The sequence below is a fragment of the Macaca thibetana genome, chromosome 4, assembly GCF_024542745.1.
Source record: "Macaca thibetana thibetana isolate TM-01 chromosome 4, ASM2454274v1, whole genome shotgun sequence".
NCBI classification, from domain to species: Eukaryota; Metazoa; Chordata; class Mammalia; order Primates; family Cercopithecidae; genus Macaca; species Macaca thibetana.
Genome location: NC_065581.1, coordinates 38,652,034 through 38,669,893, shown reverse-complemented (window position 1 = coordinate 38,669,893; position 17,860 = coordinate 38,652,034). Strand labels below are relative to the sequence as shown.

Here is a 17,860-nt window from a genome sequence, read left to right as displayed (position 1 = left end):
CGGGGCGCGGTGTCTCCCCCTAAACGCGAGTGGTGCGCTCCAAGCGGGAGGGGGAGGAGCAGATTAGTTGTTTAGGGTAAATTGGGCCAGTCCCTGAGCGGCGGCGCATGCGCCCGCAGACCCCGTAACCGAGTGCGAGGAGGGGCCTAGGGGAGGAATGCCAAACGCGGAAGTGGAGTTCGGACTTCCCGGGGACGTCGGAGTCAAGGTCCCTGGAGCTGCAGCTCTTTTTCCTAGGCGATGCCGCGGAGCCTTTTTCCCCAATTTGCCAACTCCCTGGGAATCTCTCTCTCTTCCTGGTCTCCCCACACCCAAACAACTCTTCGAGTTCTACCCGGTATACTGGTCTCTTGACAGGAACTTTTGGGAAATGCCCCTCCCGCAGCCCCTTGTCTGGGGCAAGTTCCTAGTCTCTTCCCCCACCGGTGTTCGGAAGTTCCTTGTCTCTCCACTCCCAACCACAGAGCCACAAGTCCATTCCCTGTGCCTGGGCTAGGAGAGCCTCACTTCTTCCTACAGCTGACACGTTTGGTTTTTGGAGGGGAAAGGGGAGCTGTGGCGGAATCAGTAATGGAAATTGGTAAGTGATCAAAGAAGTTTGAGACACTAAGAAAATGAGTCCTTTGGCCGGGCGCGGTGGCTCACGCCTGTAATCCCAGCACTTTGGGAGGCCGAGACGGGTGGATCACGAGTTCAGGAGATCAAGACCATCCCTGGCTAACATGGTGAAACCCCGTCTCTACTAAAAAATACAAAAAATTAGCCGGGCGAGGTGGCGGGCGCCTGTAGTCCCAGCTACTCGGGAGGCTGAGGCAGGAGAATCGCGTGAACCCGGGAGGCAGAGGTTGCAGTGAGCTGAGATCCGGCCAAAAAAAAAGAAAAAGAAAATAAATCCTTTAACGCTGCTAGTCCTTGCTCCTGAGCTCATTCTGATCTCCAGCCAGTCGTGAACAGAGAAACCGATTATTGATAACTAAGTTCAACACGGAGGCAACATCCTTCAGACCTTTTGGAAACCCATCGCTGAGGAAGACTTCCTGGCTCTTAGGAATAGCTGCCGTACACCCTCCCGGCCTGTCGGGTATATGAGAGCCTCAGAGAGAGTATTACCTAGATTAATCTGGTTACCAAATGTTGCTATCTTATTTCTTTATATACCATATAACATTTCTGTTTTGTGCATTCTCTGTGGGTTTGTTAACATTGATGTTTATTTTGGCCTCTAAAGAGCAAGGATCGCATTTATCTTAGTATGCCACAAATGCTGTTGATGGTGCAGTTAATGATTGCAAAAATCAAGCCACTTAAAGCCAAAACACCCCAAAACGTGAGGGATAATTTATTATGCACAATATTTAGTTTTTTGTGGATTTTCCAAAGCCTTCAATAAGTATATGTGTAAGAAAGTGCATAGAAAAAGCCGGGCGCTGTGGTTCACGCCTGTGATTCCAGCATTTTGGGAGGCCAAGACAGGTGGATCACCTGAGGTCAGGAGTTCGAGACCAGCTTGGCCAACATGGTGAAACCCCTTCGCTAGTTTTAAAAAATACAAAAAATTAGCCAGGCATGGTGGCGCGCGTGTAATCCCAGCTACTCGGGAGGCTGAGGCAGGAGAATCACTTGAACCCGGAAGGCGGGTGTTGCAGTGAGCCGAAATCATGCCATTGCACTCCAGCCTGGGCAACAAGAACGAGAGCGAAACTCTCTCAAAAAAACAAAAAAGAAAGAAAGAAAAGGAAAAAAATTGCATAGAAAGGATAAAGCCATACAGCACACCTTGCTCTCACTGGATTCATATTACCCTTAAATCTTCATTTAAACCGACATAAAATTCCCAGATACGTGAGATACTTAAAACCCTTTGAGTTTAACAAAGATTAAGTGGGACTGTCTCTCTTGACATCTTGATGATTTTCTTTTATGGACAGAAAAGGAAACTCGGCCGGGCGCGGTGACTCACGCCTGTAATCCCAGCTCTCAGGGAGGCAGAGGCGGGAGGATAGCTTGAGCCCAGGAGTTCGAGACCTGCCTGGGTAATATAGCAAGACCCCGTTCTCCACAAAAAGGAAAAAAAAAAAAAAAAAAAACAAAAAAAAAAAACAAAGAAAAGGAAACTCCACAACTAAAAGGAGAATTCAACATAAAAAGTGATTGTCATTTTCCAAACTGCTTTCCTGTTTGCCAGTTATTCAACAAACATTTATTGAGTACCCAGTATACACAAGGAATTTCCTAAGCACTCTGGAGACTAAAAGGATTAATAAAATGTAGCATTCACCAGGACTGAAATAGGTACCTAATACATCAACAGGGAGCCAAGTGTTTGGTTTTTTTCAATATCTTTTTCTCTATGGTTACATATTCTTCCATCTCTGCTTCTGTCTACAAAGCTGCTTTATAATCTCAGCAGAGCTGTTTTCACTGCTTTTTTGGGAACATAATCCAGGTTTACCCAGCCTTACTTCAGGAACAAACAGAGACTAATTAGTATTTATGAATCCCAATGCCCAGGAACAAGAAACTGATTGGTTCAATTTATGTCCGCTTATGTACTCTTGGTACAATCACCTTTGACCAACAGGGCAATATGTAGTCAGGTCTCTTTGTTTTGTAATGCAAACGTGGCTGCCAGAACCCCATCTTTGTACGCTGTCTTCTCAAAGAAAGTTATGTACTTGGCAAAGATTCCAAAAAATGTCCACCACAGACCATAAAGGAGTAAATTGCAGCTGAACTTCAAAAGCATAAAGAACAATTGACACGTTAAGGTTTTTCAACAGACTAACTCCTACTTAAACAAATTCAGGCCTGAATTTAAATGGAACTCCTTCAAAGAAGTCATCCCTGACCCAAGCCCCAATCAAAATTAGCTGGCCCTGTTATTATCTTACATGGTACTCTTTTTCTTTATAGTACCTATCACACTTTATAATTAAGTATGTATTTGTGAGTCTCCAAAGATCATGTCTGTTTTGTTTACTGTGATATACACAATACTCAAGGTGCATTTGGGAGGCATTCAATAAATATTTGTTACATGAATAAAAAGGCACAATAATTTGTTAGTCAATGTGAGACCCACAAATGGATTGGAGTCATAGTTAGACAATCCTGGGGGAATGTCTTAGTTACCAACCCATCCTCCCTAGAAGACACTGAAGTTCTCTGCTTTTTTTTTTTTTTTCCCTGACCTCGTTCATCACAAGGCTGCCAGCTTTTTTGTCACACTGAAGTTGTATAAGATGAGACAGTATTTAGCTGCTGCTTATGACGTTCCTAGCCAGCTAACTCTTTACTCTTAGTTCCCAGTGTCTCTATCTATAGAGCCCTTGATCCAATTCCTATAACAAGCCCACTTAGTTGACTGAAAGCTCAGAGAGGACATAAAATTTCAGGGCATCATCAAATTAGGGGAGCAAAGTGTGGGGGTAATTGGCAGAGTGCTTTTGTCGTAATTGTCTTGACTATTTTCTATCGTGTATTAACGTTCCAGATGAACCTGTGATGTGACTCCTGGGAGTAGTTTGCAATCACCATTGGCCCAAAAGGAGCCATCTATGTGCTCAGTGGGGTCTAGTAAAGGATAATATTAATTCTTCAGCAGCCAGAGCTTTTGAAGTAGAAACTGAGGGTGTATGGAAAAGAGCCTAGTGTGATTCAAGGTCAGGAGCAAACAATGACTGCCTTCTTGGTAAGAATTCAAAAGACCTACTTAGCCCTGGAAGACTTTACCAAAAAGAAGGGGCTTTTGAGACCTGAGAGAAAGCAGATGATCCTCCACTCTAATTCTAATCCCTACTCTTGAAACTCGCTCTCAGTTCAAAGCCTGTCATCATTATAATCCATCCTAACCTGGTATTAGCCCCACTGTCCAATCCAAACTCTAGCCTTAATCCTAATCTTAATATTATCTGTAAAATTTAATCTCAGATCCCAACTCTAGTTTTAAGAGCTTAACAAAGGCTCTTTGCCTTGCCACTGAGTTATTTCCCCTAGCTCCTTTTTCTTGTGTCCCTTGACCCTGACTGACTAATGAGAGCAGAGAACCCTGTAACATCCTGGACCCCTGGAGAGAATGAGAGCTGATTTCAGTAATCCAGGTTGGATCCAGGGCCTTGGACTGCCAGAAAAGAGAAAGTGGAGCATCTGTGACCAGAGCAAGAGGCAGAGACCCTGCCCAATCACATTTCCTGTTGCCTGATTCAGGGACTGCTAAGCCTCTGAAAGTCTGGAATACATGCACTCCAAGTCACCTATGTCAACTCAGGAATGTGAGGTACAGTTGGCCTACAGTGGAAGACCTGAGACCCCTCTGCAAAACAATATGGTTAGATTAGACAAGTGGCTTTTACACTGTGTTCTCAGAGAGCAAGAATTCTGAGTTTTGCTCTCCTCTTTCATTTGAGTTTGGTTTTCCAAGGGGGTGAGAGATTTTCTTTCAAAAGGCATTGAACCAGATCCTCTCTAAGTTTCCTTCTGGCCTTTGAGTTCTCTGATGTGCAGTTGATTCTTTTAGTCACTTACGGTCCAGTTGGCATGGATAAACTCTCAGAGCCAAGGGAAAAGAAGGGCAACCAAGCATACCATCTCCAGCCCGTCTCAGGAAACTAAAAATAAATTAAATAAAATGAAGAGTGCAACGGGGAAAAGAGGGGAGGAGGGGAGAAAATGCTGCCATTTCACATCCCATGTTCCTCACGTTCACGAAGCAATTGCTGATTTCCCTGCTGCTCACACCCATCTTGGTGTGAAATTTGATTTTGCTGACTTTTAAATTTATTTTCAAGAATGGAAATAATTGTTTTTCCCAGAAATACTTGACCTTTGTGGGGAAAAAGAAATTCAAACAATGAGAAAACAGAAGTCCTCCCTAATACTGTCGTCCCCCAGAGATACCCTTTGTTAACAGTTTGGTATATAGCCCTCTAGGCTTTTCATTTGTGTATGATCATATAAATGGAATCATGTAACACATAGTATACTCTGACTTTTTTTTTAATTTTGAAATATGTCACGGACATCTTCCATATGTAGTTCTGCAGTATAGTCTTGTAGTTAGGGTTCTCTAAAGACACAGAACCAATGGGAAATTACATGAGTTGTATTATAAGGAATTGGTTTACACAATTATGGAGACAGAGAAGTCCCAAGATCTGCAGTGTGAAGGCCTGGGAACCAGGAGAATCCATGGTGTAAGCTCTAGTCTGAGTCAGAAGTAGAAGACCGATGTCCCAACTCAAAGGCTTTCAGGCAGAGAGCAAATTCTCTCTTGCTTAGCCTTTTCTTCTGTTCAGGCTTTCGACAGAGTGAATAAGGCCTGTCCAACTTGGGGAGGGCAATCTACTCAGTCTACCATTTTGTTTTAATTCATTCAAACTGCTATAACAAAATACCATAAGGGCCGGGCACAGTGACTCACGCCTATAATTCCAGCACTTTGGGAGGCCGAGGCGGGCAGATCACGAGGTCAGGAGATCGAGACCATCCTGGCTAACACAGTGAAACCCCATCTCTGCTAAAAATACAAAAAAAATTAACCAGGCGTGGTGTCAGGCGCTTGTAGTCTCAGCTACTCGGGAGGCTGAGGCAGGAGAATGGTGTGAACCCGGGAGGCGGAGCTTGCAGTGAGCCGAGATTGCGCCGCTGCACTCCAGCCTGGGCGACAGAGCAAGACTCCGTCTCAAAAAAAAAAAAAAAAAAAAACCATAAACTGGGCAGCTTGTGAACAAGAATTTATTTCTCACACTTTTGGAGGCTGGGAAGTCCAAGATCAAGCCACTGGCAGATTTGATCTGATGAGACCCCACTTTCTGGCTCATAGATGGTACTTTCTTGCCGTGTCTTCATGTGGCAGAAAGGGCAAATGAGCTCCCTTGGACACTAATGCCATTCATGAGGACCGTGCCTTTATGATCTAATCATCTTCTAAAAGACTCTACCCCCTAATACCATCACCATGGGGATTAGGAGCTCAACATATAAATTGCGGACTATGTGTGTTGGGGGACACAAATATTCAGACCGTAGCAAATGTTAATCTCAACCTCAAAGACATACCCATAATAATATTTAACCAAATATCCAGGTACTCTGCGGCCCAGTCAAGTTGACACATAACATTAACTATCACCCTAAAATCATGGGCTCCAAACTCAGGCTGCCTAAGTTCAAAAGTCAAGCTGCCTAAGTTCAAATGTGGGCTCTGCCACCTACTAGCTCAGAGACTTGAAGGAAGTTACTTAGCTGGTCTGTGTCTTAGTTTCCTCATCCGTAACAGGAGGCATTTGTAGTGAGCTGTGGTTTTTATCTGCCTACTTCTCCCTGCTCTTGAGAGATGCACACACTCACTGGTTTCGTCAGGGAGCCCTATCCTTCTGGACACAGGAATTGGGATTGGCTCAGGGAAAGGCAGGGCCCTCTCTAGGCTGACTTGCAAGATTTGTCTTCCGAGAGATCAAGTGGCCCAAAGACCATGTAAGCCTGGAGCTGCTGAGGGACCCACCATCTGGAGTGAGGTTGCCTGGGGAATCGAGCCTACAGGAAGGAAAGGAGAGATGGAGAGAGAGAGACTAAATCATCAAGACATTGAGTCCTTGAATCCAGCTAAGTCTGATGCCAAAGCTGCCCTCTGGACTTTTCAGTTACATGGGCCAATAAATTCCTTCTTTTACCTACACTAATTTAAATTGAGTTTCATTATGTTCCATGAGAAAGTCCTGATCATCCCTAGTAGTATCTACCTCTTTCATAGGTTTATCGTGATGATTAAAGTATATAATCCGTGAGGAAATCTTAGTGTAGTATAGAGTGTATAGTACAAGCTCAGGTCGGGCGTGGTGACTCACACTTGTAATCCCAGCACTTTGGGAGGCCTAGGCAGGCGGATCATCTGAGGTCAGGATTTCTAGACCAGCCTGGGCAACGTGGTGAAACCTGTCTCTACTAAAAATACAAAAATTAGCCAGGTGTGGTGGTGCATGCCTGTAATCCCAGCTACTTGGGAGGTTGAAGCAGGAGAATTGCCTGAACCTGGGAGGCGGAGATTGCAGTGAGCTGAGATTGCACGACTGCACTCCAGCATGGGCCACAGAGCAAGACTCTGTCTCCAAAAACAAAAAACAAAAAACAAGCTCCATAAACACTTACCATTGTTATTTGTTTCTGACTATTGTATGGGTGAATTAAAGAATCTCTTGATTCATTTCTCTCATCATTAATTCATTTGCTTTCATTTATTCATTCAAAAGACACTTACTGAGCACTGTATTAGGCCATTGTTGCATTGCTGTAAAGAAATGCCTGAGACTGGGTACTTTATAAAAGAAAAGATGGGGCTGGGCGCGGTTGCTCAAGCATGTAATCCCAACACTTTGGGAGGCCGAGACAGGCGATCACGAGGTCAGGAGATCGAGACCATTCTGGCTAACACAGTGAAACCCCGTCTATACTAAAAAATACAAAAAACTAGCCAGGCAAGGTGGCGGGTGCCTGTAGTCCCAGCTACTCTGGAGGCTGAGGCAGGAGAATGGCCTAAACCCGGGAGGCGGAGCTTGCAGTGAGCTGAGATCCGGCCACTACACTCCAGCCTGGGCGACAGAGCAAGACTCCGTCTCAAGAAAAAAAAAAAGAAAAGATGTTTAATTGGCTCATGGTTTTGCAGCCTGCATAGGAAGCATAGCATCAGCATCTGCTCAGCTTCTGGGGAGACCTCAAGGAGCTTTTACTTATGGCAGAAAGTGAAGCGAGAGCAGGTACTTTACATGGTGAAAGCAAAAACAAGAGAGAATTGGGAGACAGGGGAATGCCACACACTTTTTTTCTTTTTTTTTTTTTTTGAGACAGAGTCTCGCTCTGTCACCCAGGCTGGAGTGTAATAGCACGATCTCGGCTCACTGCAAGCTCCGCCTCCCGGGTTCATGCCATTCTCCTGGCTCAGCCTCCTGAGTAGCTGGGACTACAGGTGCCCACCACCACGCCCGGCTAATTTTTTGTATTTTTAGTAGAGATGGGGTTTCACCCTGTTAGCCAGGATGGTCTTGATCTCCTGACCTCGTGATCCGCCTGCCTCAGCCTCCCAAAGTGCTAGGATTACAGGCGTGAGCCACCATGCCCGGCCGAATGCCACACACTTTTAAGTGACCAGCTCTTGCCAATACTCACTATCATGAAAATAGCACCAATCTATGAGGGATCCACCTCCATGACCCAAACACCTCTATCAGGCCCCACCTCCAACATGCAGGATTACAATTCAACATGAGATTTGTGTGGGACATCCAAACCATATTAGGCACCTACCATACGTTAGACACAGTTTTAGGCATTAAGGATACAATGGTGAATGAGACACATGGGTCCCCACTTGGGTGGTACTTATCCTCTAGTGGTACAAGCAAGCAATTAACACTTTAAAAAATGTCCTGAAAGAGTGAGCTTTCCACGCTTTTTTTTTTTTTTTTTTTTTTTTTTTTTTTTTGAGACGGAGTCCCACTCTGTCACCCAGGCTGTAGTGCAGTGGTGTGATCTTGGCTCACTGCAACCTCCACCACCCAGTTTCAAGCGATTCTCCTGCCTCAGCCTCCTGGGTAGCTGGGATTACAGGCACACGCCACCATGCCCGGGTAATTTTTTTTTTTTTTTTCCTGAGACTGAGTCTCGCTCTGTAGCCCAGGCTGGAGTGCAGTGGAGCAAAATCAGCTCACTGCAGCCTTTGCCTCCTGGGTTCAGGCGATTATCCTGCCTCAGCCTCCCAGATAGCTGGGACTACAGGAATGTGCCACCACTCCTGGCTAATTTTTTGTATTTTTAGTAGAAACAGTGTTTCACCGTGTTAGCCAACATGGTCTCCATCTCCTGACTTCGTGATCCACCCGCCTCAGCCTCCCATAGTGCTGGGATTACAGGCATGAGCCACTGTGCCTGGCCAGCTTTCCACTTTTATAAACAATTGTACGATGAACATCTTTGTCCATTTGTCCTATTAATGTCTTGGATACATTTTTTAGGAAAAGAATTTCGGGCTGGGCACAGTGGTTCATGCCTGTAATCCCAGCACTTTGGGAGGCCAAGGCGGGCGGATCACCTGAGGTCAGGAGTTCGAGACCAGCCTGGCCAACATGGTGAAACCCCATCTCTACTAAAAATACAAAAATTAGCCAGGCAGGGTGGCAAGTGCCTGTAATCCCAGCTACTCAGGAGGCTAAGACAGGAGAATTGCTTGAACCCACGAGGTGGAGGTTGTGGTGAGCCGAGGTCAGGCCATTGTACTCCAGCCTGGGCAACGAGCAAAACCCCACCCCCCCTACAAAAGAAAAAAAACGTGGAAAGCTGGCCAGGCACAGTGGCTCATGCCTGTAATCCCAGCACTTTGAGGGGTTGAGGCGGGTGGATCACGAGGTCAGGAGATGGAGACCATCCTGGCTAACACAGCAAAACTCTGTCTCTACTAAAAATACAAAAAAAATTAGCAGGAATGGTGGCACATTTCTGTAGTCCCAGCTATCCGGGAGGCAGAGGCAGGAGAATTGCTTGAACCCGGGAGGCGGAGGTGGCAGTGAGCAGAGATTGCACCACTGCACTCCAGCTTGGGTGACAGAGCAAGAGTCTATCTCAAAAAAAAAAAAAAGAATTTCAATGCCACTTAACATTCATTGTATATGGCCAAACTTCCCTCCAGAAAGCTCATACCAATTTACACTCCCTCCAATAGTAAACAAGAAAGCAGATTTCCCCATACCTCACTAGCCTAGAGATACCATCATTCTCTTTAATCGTTGCCAATGCAAAGGTAAAAAAAATGGCACATAATAGATGTTTTAATTTGCATTTTGGAAGTTATTAATGAGGTCTGGGTTTTTTAATGTATATAAATATACCATTTGAATTTGAATGTACTTTTGTATGGCATTATCTGTTTTTGTCCTTTGTCCATTTTTCTACAGGAGCTTTTTTCTTATTTAGATTAAGATATTAATGTTGGTTTATTTTATTTTATTTTATTTTATTTTTTATTTTATTTTTTGAGACAGAGTTTTGCTCTTATCGCCCAAGGTGGAGTGCAATGGCATGATCTTGACTCACTGCAACCTCCGCCTCCTGGGTTCAAGCAATTCTCCTGCTTCAGCCTGCTGAGTAGCTGGGATTACAGGTGCCCACCACCACACCTGGCTAACTTTCGTATTTTTCACAGAGACAGATTTCACCATGTTGGCCAGGCTGGTCTTGAATTCCTGACCTCAGGTGATCCGCCCACCTCAGCCTCCCAAAGTGCTGGGATTACAGGCATGAGCCACTGCGCCCAGCCATTAATGTTGGTTTTAAGAATATTAACTCAGCCGGGCACGGTGGCTCACACCTGTAATCCCAGCACTTTGGGAGGCCGAGGCAGGCGGATCACGAGGTCAGGAGATCGAGACCATCCTGGCTAACATGGTGAAACCCCGTCTCTACTAAAAATACAAAAAAACAGCTGGGCGTGGTGGCGGGCGCCTGTAGTCCCAGCTACTCAGGAGGCTGAGGCAGGAGAATGGTATGAACTCGGGAGGTGGAGCTTGCAGTGAGCCGAGATGGTACCACTGTGCTCCAGCCTGGGCAACAGAGCAAGACCCCATCTCAAAAAAAAAAAAAAAAGTATTAACTCATTGTCATATGCACTGCAAATTATTTCTCTGTCATTTGTCTTTTAATTGTATTTAGGAATTTTGATTTTCAAGATATCTAAAATGCTGAGGAAATATGTGAATTAACCTTGGCTAATGTTTGAATTGCCTACATGGGCACTTTTTTTTAAGTCCTCTATGTGTTACTTAAAGGTAAAAAAGAAAAAGAGAAAATTAAAGGGGGAAAGACAAGATATTGCAGGGATTGTGGAGCAGGCGGCTGAGAGAAATCTTGCCCCCTCAGCCTGCCCCACCCCACCTCATCTTAGGCGGGCTCAGCTTAGAGACCAATAAATGGCCAAGAACTTCATGAATTGACCCAACTCATCAGGCTTGATGCCAGCCCTGAGCTCCCTGGGGTGAATCATCCAGGACATGTGCCCCAGCCTTCCCTGTTCCTGTCTAGAGGTTTTAAAAAAGCAGCCAGAAGCCACAGCCAGGCTGCCATGTAACTCTGTGAGACCCCAGAGACTGGTCTGAAGTTTTTTATCAAGTCCCTTGCTTGTTTGTACAGATCATTTCTAGGGGTGATTGCACCACGTGTGGCTGGGATGGACTCCAAGAACTGACCCAATGAGAAGAACCAAGGGTGTTTGTGAAAAAGAGAGTTTTAGGAGAAAAGGGTTAGAATTCATTATTAGGGTGAAATTAGGGAAGGAACCAGAGTTGGGGAGGTTGGACTTGGGAGTCAGGAGTAGACATTTAGAATGCCAGACAGAATTCGTGGCTCAAGGAAAGGCTTGTGACACGGAAAGAAGCTCAGATGTACAGGATGAAGTTGAAAGGTTAAGACTGGTGTATTAGTCGCCAGGCTCGGTGACTCAAGCCCTTAATCCCAGCACTTTGGGAGACCGAGGCGGGCAGATCACGAGGTCAGGAGATTGAGATGATCCTGGCCAACATGGTGAAACTTCACATCTACTAAAAATACAAAAGTTGGCTGGGCCCATGGTGGTGGTGCATGCCTGTAGTCCCAGCTACTCAGGAGGCTGAGGCAGGAAAATCACTCGAACCTGGGAGGCGGAGGTTGCAGTGAGCCAAGATTGCACCACCGCACTCCAGCCTGGTGACAGAGCGACACTCCATCTCAAAAAAAAAAAAAAAAAAAAAAAAAAAAGTCAGGCGTGGTGGCTCACTCCTGTAATCCCAGCACTTTGGGAGGCCCAGGCGGGTGGATCACGAGGTCAGGAGATCGAGACATCCTGGTTAACACAGTGAAACCCCATCTCTACTAAGAAAAATTAACTAGGTGTGGTGGCAGGCACCTGTAGTCCCAGCTACTAGGGAGGCTGAGGCAGGAGAATGGTGTGAACCTGGGAGGCAGAGCTTTCAGTGAGCCGAGATTGCACTACTGCACTCCAGCCTAGGCGACAGAGTGAGACTCCGTCTCAAAAAAAAAAAAAAAAAAAAAAAAAAAAAAAGATTGGTGTATTCGTTTGGGTTCCCCCAGAAGCTGAGCCTGAGACAAGGATTGAGGGGTACGGAGAGCACAGCTAGAGATGGCAAGGTGGCCAATAAAGGGTGTATCATCGAGCCAGTTATCATTGGGAGTGACTACAGCTCAGTCCCAGGGGGGACCTAGTCCTAGTGGGGACTGTGCAAAACCTCACCTTAAAGCCATCCCATCTGAGGAATGGGGGGAGGTGGCACACTGAGTTTTATATACCCACTTCCATCAATAGTTGACATAGATCACTGCACTCCAGCCAGCCTTTGCAGGCAAAACAGGCTTCTCTGGTTTCAGAGAAAACCCTCAGGCAAAGACATGCAGAGACGGGCCATTGGAATTTGGTGGATCACTGAAGTGGTAAGGGCTGAGGGATACGGACCGGCATCTACAGTGTCTTCTATACCTGGAGACAATGTGTGTGTGTAGATTTGAGAGATGTGATATTTGCTAAAATTTTTCAGGGGTTTCTTCCTAAGGCCATGATTAATCAGATAAGGCTAGTTATCTTCTGATTAGGAGTTAAGGAGCAGACTTGAGGTTATAACTGAGATTAAAGAATTAGAGTTCTAGTATGAGCACTCAGGATATTCATCCCGCCCCGAGTTACACAGCTTGGTGAGCCACACAGGTAGTAAACCAGGGCAGGATTGGGGCCTGGTCTGTGTTACTCCAAAGCCCAGCAAGAGGACAGAGGGCAAGATGGCCTGTTACAGGGAGGGCGGTTTCCGCAGGATCCTTGCCGCCTGCAACTCCTTTCCCAGCAGCCAGGAAACTGGGCTAGAAGGAGGCTGTGCAGCTGCCATCTGTTCTCCCGGCTCAACTGCCTGGCAACTGCCTGCCCATATCTGCTCTCTGCTCTGGAGGAGGAGGCATTCCTCCATGGCCCATCGGGCAGGACGAGGAGCCGTGCCCTTGCCAAGGCTGCACCACATGATGGATTCAATGATGATGACTTTCTGATGTGGGGGCTGTTCAGTCATGTAGCAGACCCAATCCCATCTGGTGTATGTTCTTGAAAGGGCTGCTGGAAGAAAAAATCCACATACTGCTCATGCTGGTAGGAGTGTGTGCGTGTATACACATGTGCAGGAGGAGTGTGTACACACAGGTATGAGTACACAGGTGTGAAGCTAGATGTGTTTGTATATGTGCGTGCACACGCACATACTGGGGGGGAACATGAACATTGATCATTCAAAACTATTGGGTTCAATTTCCTTCTCAGAGATCATTGAACAAATAAGTCATTAATAATTAATAATGCTTCTGTTTTTTTTTTTTTTTTGAGATGGAGTCTCGCTCTGTCGCCCAGGCTGGAGTGCAGTGGTGCGACCTCAGCTCACTGCAAGCTCTGCCTCCCAGGTTCACGCCATTCTCCTGCCTCAGCCTCCCAAGTAGCTGGAACTGCAAGCGCCCACCACCACGCCCAGCTAATTTTTTGTATTTTCAGTAGAGATGGGGTTTCACTGTGTTAGCCAGGATGGTCTCGATCTCCTGACCTCGTGATCCGCCCGCCTCAGCCTCCCAAAGTGAATGTTTCTGTTTTTTAAATGCTTTCCACATGGAGTAACTTAGTAGGTGCTTTATACACTTTGGCTATTATAGTTGATATAAATCTTACAAGTGCCACGCAAAAGAAATTTTATCTTTTTTGTGCTACAGATGAGAAACCAAAGTTTGTGAGGCTAAATGAGCTGTCCACTTAATTTGTAAGTGGCAGAGCCAGGTTTCAAGACCATGTCTCTTATTCCACAGTGCATGATATTTAATTTTCATCCTCTCCTAAATCTTATCAATGAGAATGAACAAACAAACTAGAGCTACGCACAACAGGAATGATTTGCATAAAACTAATGTTGAGCAAAAGAAGCCAGACAGAAAAGAATACCTACTACATGATTTCATTTATATCAAGTTCAAAAACAGGCAGAACTAATCTATGATGTCAAGAGTTAGGAGAATGGTTAGCTTTGCAAGGGGTAGGGAATGACTGGAAGGGGACACTGGAGGGACTTGTGGGGGGCTAGTAATGGGTAATATTTTCTGTCACCCAGGCGGGAGCGCAATGGCACAATCATGGCTCACTGCAGCCTTGAATGCCCTGGCTCAAGTGATCCTCCTACCTCAGCCTCCTGAGTAGCTGGGACCACAGGCGTGCACTACTATGTCAGGCTAATTTTAAAATTTCTTTTAGAAATGAGATCTCACTATGTTACTCAGGCTTGAACTCCTGGGCTCCAGCAATTCTACATCCAGTTGGCAATATTGTATTTGTTGATCTGGTGCTAGTTACACGGGTGCATTAAGTTTGCGTGAATTCATTGAGCTGTGTAGGTGTGGTTCATATACTTTTCTATATAAATGTTTCCTCTCAATAGGAAGTTCAAAATGAAAAGAAAAACCTTGCCAGGTGCTGAGAGGAGTTGAGAGAAAGAAAGCACCACTGGGCCTGCCCTTATGGGCCTTGGCTTCTCTTCTAATCACGGGGACATAGTCTGAGCCTCAGGAAGTTTCCAGGCTGTGGAGCAGGAAGTCTTGAGGTCAGTGAACTCTGAGCTGAGTGCTCCAGGGAAGCTTACAAGGAGAATGAGAAGTGACAAGGAGAGTTAAGTCTAAAGACTGGGCCACCAGAGGTGGTCAATGTGCAGTGGCCAAGAGAAGACAGCAGCATTGACACCCCAGCTGGATCCTCTACTCCCTGTGGGAAGTAGAGAGAACTATTCAACCCCTCAGAACCTTGGTTACCTTCCTTGTGCATTGCAGTCACTGGTAGTAAAGGCTCTTTGAGGATTAAATGAAACTATATAGTTAAAACACCTGGCACAGAGCATGGTACATGGCTGGCATTCAAGTAAAGATGTGTTTGGAAAGTGGAAGAAAAGATGCTCTGGAATCTGAGAGCTTCCTCAAATATCAGAAAGGCTGGCAGGTGGAAGATACCTCAGTCACACTGGATAGCTGCGTATCCAGAACGAAGTGGTTCATTACCCATGGGGTGGGACCTGGTCTGTGACGGGCAGGCTGGCACAAGGTTGGTGGCAGCAGCTGGGACTAACTGATCAGCTCTACAAGGAAAGTCCCTGGGCTGGGTGCGGTGGCTCACACCTGTAATCCCAGCACTTTGGGAGGCTAAGGTGTGAGAATTGCCTGAGCCCAGGAGTTCAAGACCAGCCTGGGCAACATAGTGAGTCCTCATCTCTACAAAAAAATTAATGAATAAAATAAAAAATTAGCTGAGTGTGGTGCATACCTGTGGTTCCACAGCTGTGGTCCCACCTACTCAGGAGGCTGAGGTGGGAGGATCCCTTGAGCCTAGTAGATCAAGGCTGCAGTGAGCCATGATGGTGCCATGCACTCCAACCTTGTTGACAAAGTGAGACCCTATCTCAAAAATAAGTAGCTGGGCGTGGTGGTTCACGACTGTAATCCTAGCACTTTGGGAGGCCAAGGCAGGTGGATCACTTGATGTCAGGAGTTCGAGACCAGCCTGGCCAACATAATGAAGCCCCACCTCTACTAAAAATACAAAAATTAGACAGGCATGGTGGTGGGCACTTGTAATCCCAGCTACTCAGGAGGCTGAGGCAGGAGAATCACTTGAACCCATGGGGCAGAGGCTGCAGTTGAGCTGAGATCACACCATTACACTCCAGCCTGGGTGACAGAGTGAGACTCCGTCTCAATAAAGAAAAAATAAAAATAAAATTTAAAAATAATAATAAATAAATACAATGAAAGTTTCCCTGACAGAGATCCAAGAAAAGGGACCCAGGAAAGAAAAGGGCTTAGGGGAGTGAGGACAGTTTCCCAGGCTGGTAGCCCAGTCAGAGAGAACTCCGGGGGAGAACAGTCTAATTTTATAGAGGCTTATGAAGCCATGTGCTGTGGGGGTGCGAGTTCTTCCCCTATGAAATTGTTTAGGATCCACCCCTCAATTTTTTCCCAGAAAATACAGAGACTGATATAATTTGTTTTGAAAACTTGAAGGGATCTGATTTGGCCAGACTGAGTGAGTATCAGCAACCTGAAGATAACCGATGGATGAGTTACCTAAGAACATATTCTGACTCATCTCCAAACTCAAATGCCAAATACCCCAAGAAAGTTTATTTCCCAATATTCCTCTTAGAATTTTACACTTTCTTGTTCATGTTCCATGCTGTACATATCACATGGCCCACGGGAACTAGTGCACGAAAAAGAGCCTTGCATCAGTTATTTTCTGCTTACAACAGACACCCCCAAAAACAGTGACTTAAACACAACAGCAGTTTATTTTTGTTTCATTTTTAAAAAGTCCAGCTGACACAGTGGATGGAGGCTGCAGTGGGCTATGATTGCATTATTGCACTCCAGTCTGGGTGGCAGAGCAAGACTCTGCCTCTAAATAAATCAATCAATAAATAAGCAAAAAATGAAAAGAAGCCCATAAAAACTCATGCTTCAAAAGATGCCATCCAAAAAATGAAAAGACAAACCAGAGACCGGGAGAAACTTATCCAGGACGTATACACACACACACACACACACACACACGCACACACACACACACACACGAAACTCAATAATAAAAAGACAACAATTAAAAATGGACAAAAGGGACGGGCACAGTGGTTCATGCCTGTAATCACAACACTTCAGGAGGCTGAAGGGAGAGCATTGCTCGAACTCAGGATTTCGAGATCAGCCAGGACCACATAGTGAGATAGTGTCTCTACTAAAAATCAGAAAAATTAGCCAGGCATGGTGGCGTGCACCTGTAGTCCCAGCTACTTGGGAAGCTGAGATAGGAGAATCATTTGAACCTGGGAAGTCAAGCCTGCATGAGCTGTGATCACACCACTGCACTCCAGCCTGGGTAACAGAGTGAGACCTTGTCTAAAAAAAAAAAAAAAAAAAAAACAGACAAAACATTTGAATTGACACTTCACCAAACAAGGTATATAAATAGCTACTAGGCTCATGGAAAGATGTTCAACATCATTAGTCATTATAGAAATGCAGATCAAAACTACAGTGATATATCACTTCATATCCACTGGAATGACTGTTACCAAAAAGACACACAGTAACAGGTCTTGGTGAAGATATGGAAAAACTGGAACCCTCATCTAGAATGTAAAATGGTAGGAAACTTCACATGGAATGTAAAATGATAGGAATATAAAATGGTACAGATACTTTGGAAAATCGTTTTGCAGTTTCTTGATAGGGTAAACATAAGTTTACTATACAAGCCAGCAATTTCACTCCTATGTATCTACTCCCCAAGATATATGAAAATATATCCCACACAAAGACTTAGACACAAGTGTTCATATCAGTGTTATTCATAATATCCCCAAAGTGGAAAAAACTGAAACATTCATTAACTTGTGAATGGTATAGCCATACACTGGAATACTATTCAGCAATAAAAAGGACAAAAGGCTGGGTGCAATGGCTCATGCCTGTGGTCCCAGCACTTTGCCAGGCTGAGGCAGGCAGATCGCTTGAGACCAGAAGTTCAAGACCAGCCTGGGCAACACAGGGAGATCTCATCTCTACAAAAAATACAAAAATTAACTGGGCATGGTGGCACGAACCTGTAGCTCCCACTACTCTGGAGGCTGAGGTGGGAGGATCACTTGAGCCCAGGAGGTGGAGTCTTCAGTGAGCTGAGATCATGCCACTGCACTCCAGCCTGGGCAACAGAGTGAGACCCTGTCTCAAAAGAAAAAATAAAAAAGAGAAAAAGCACAGATACATGTTA

At 45.4% G+C, this 17,860-nt stretch overlaps 1 protein-coding gene across 10 annotated transcripts in view; it reads left to right on the top strand.

Annotated features, from left to right (window-relative positions):
* The window catches only part of CCDC167 (coiled-coil domain containing 167), a 699,343-nt gene that overhangs the window by 356,144 nt on the left and 325,339 nt on the right, over positions 1-17,860 (top strand). The gene's annotated exons all lie outside the window — the stretch shown is intronic.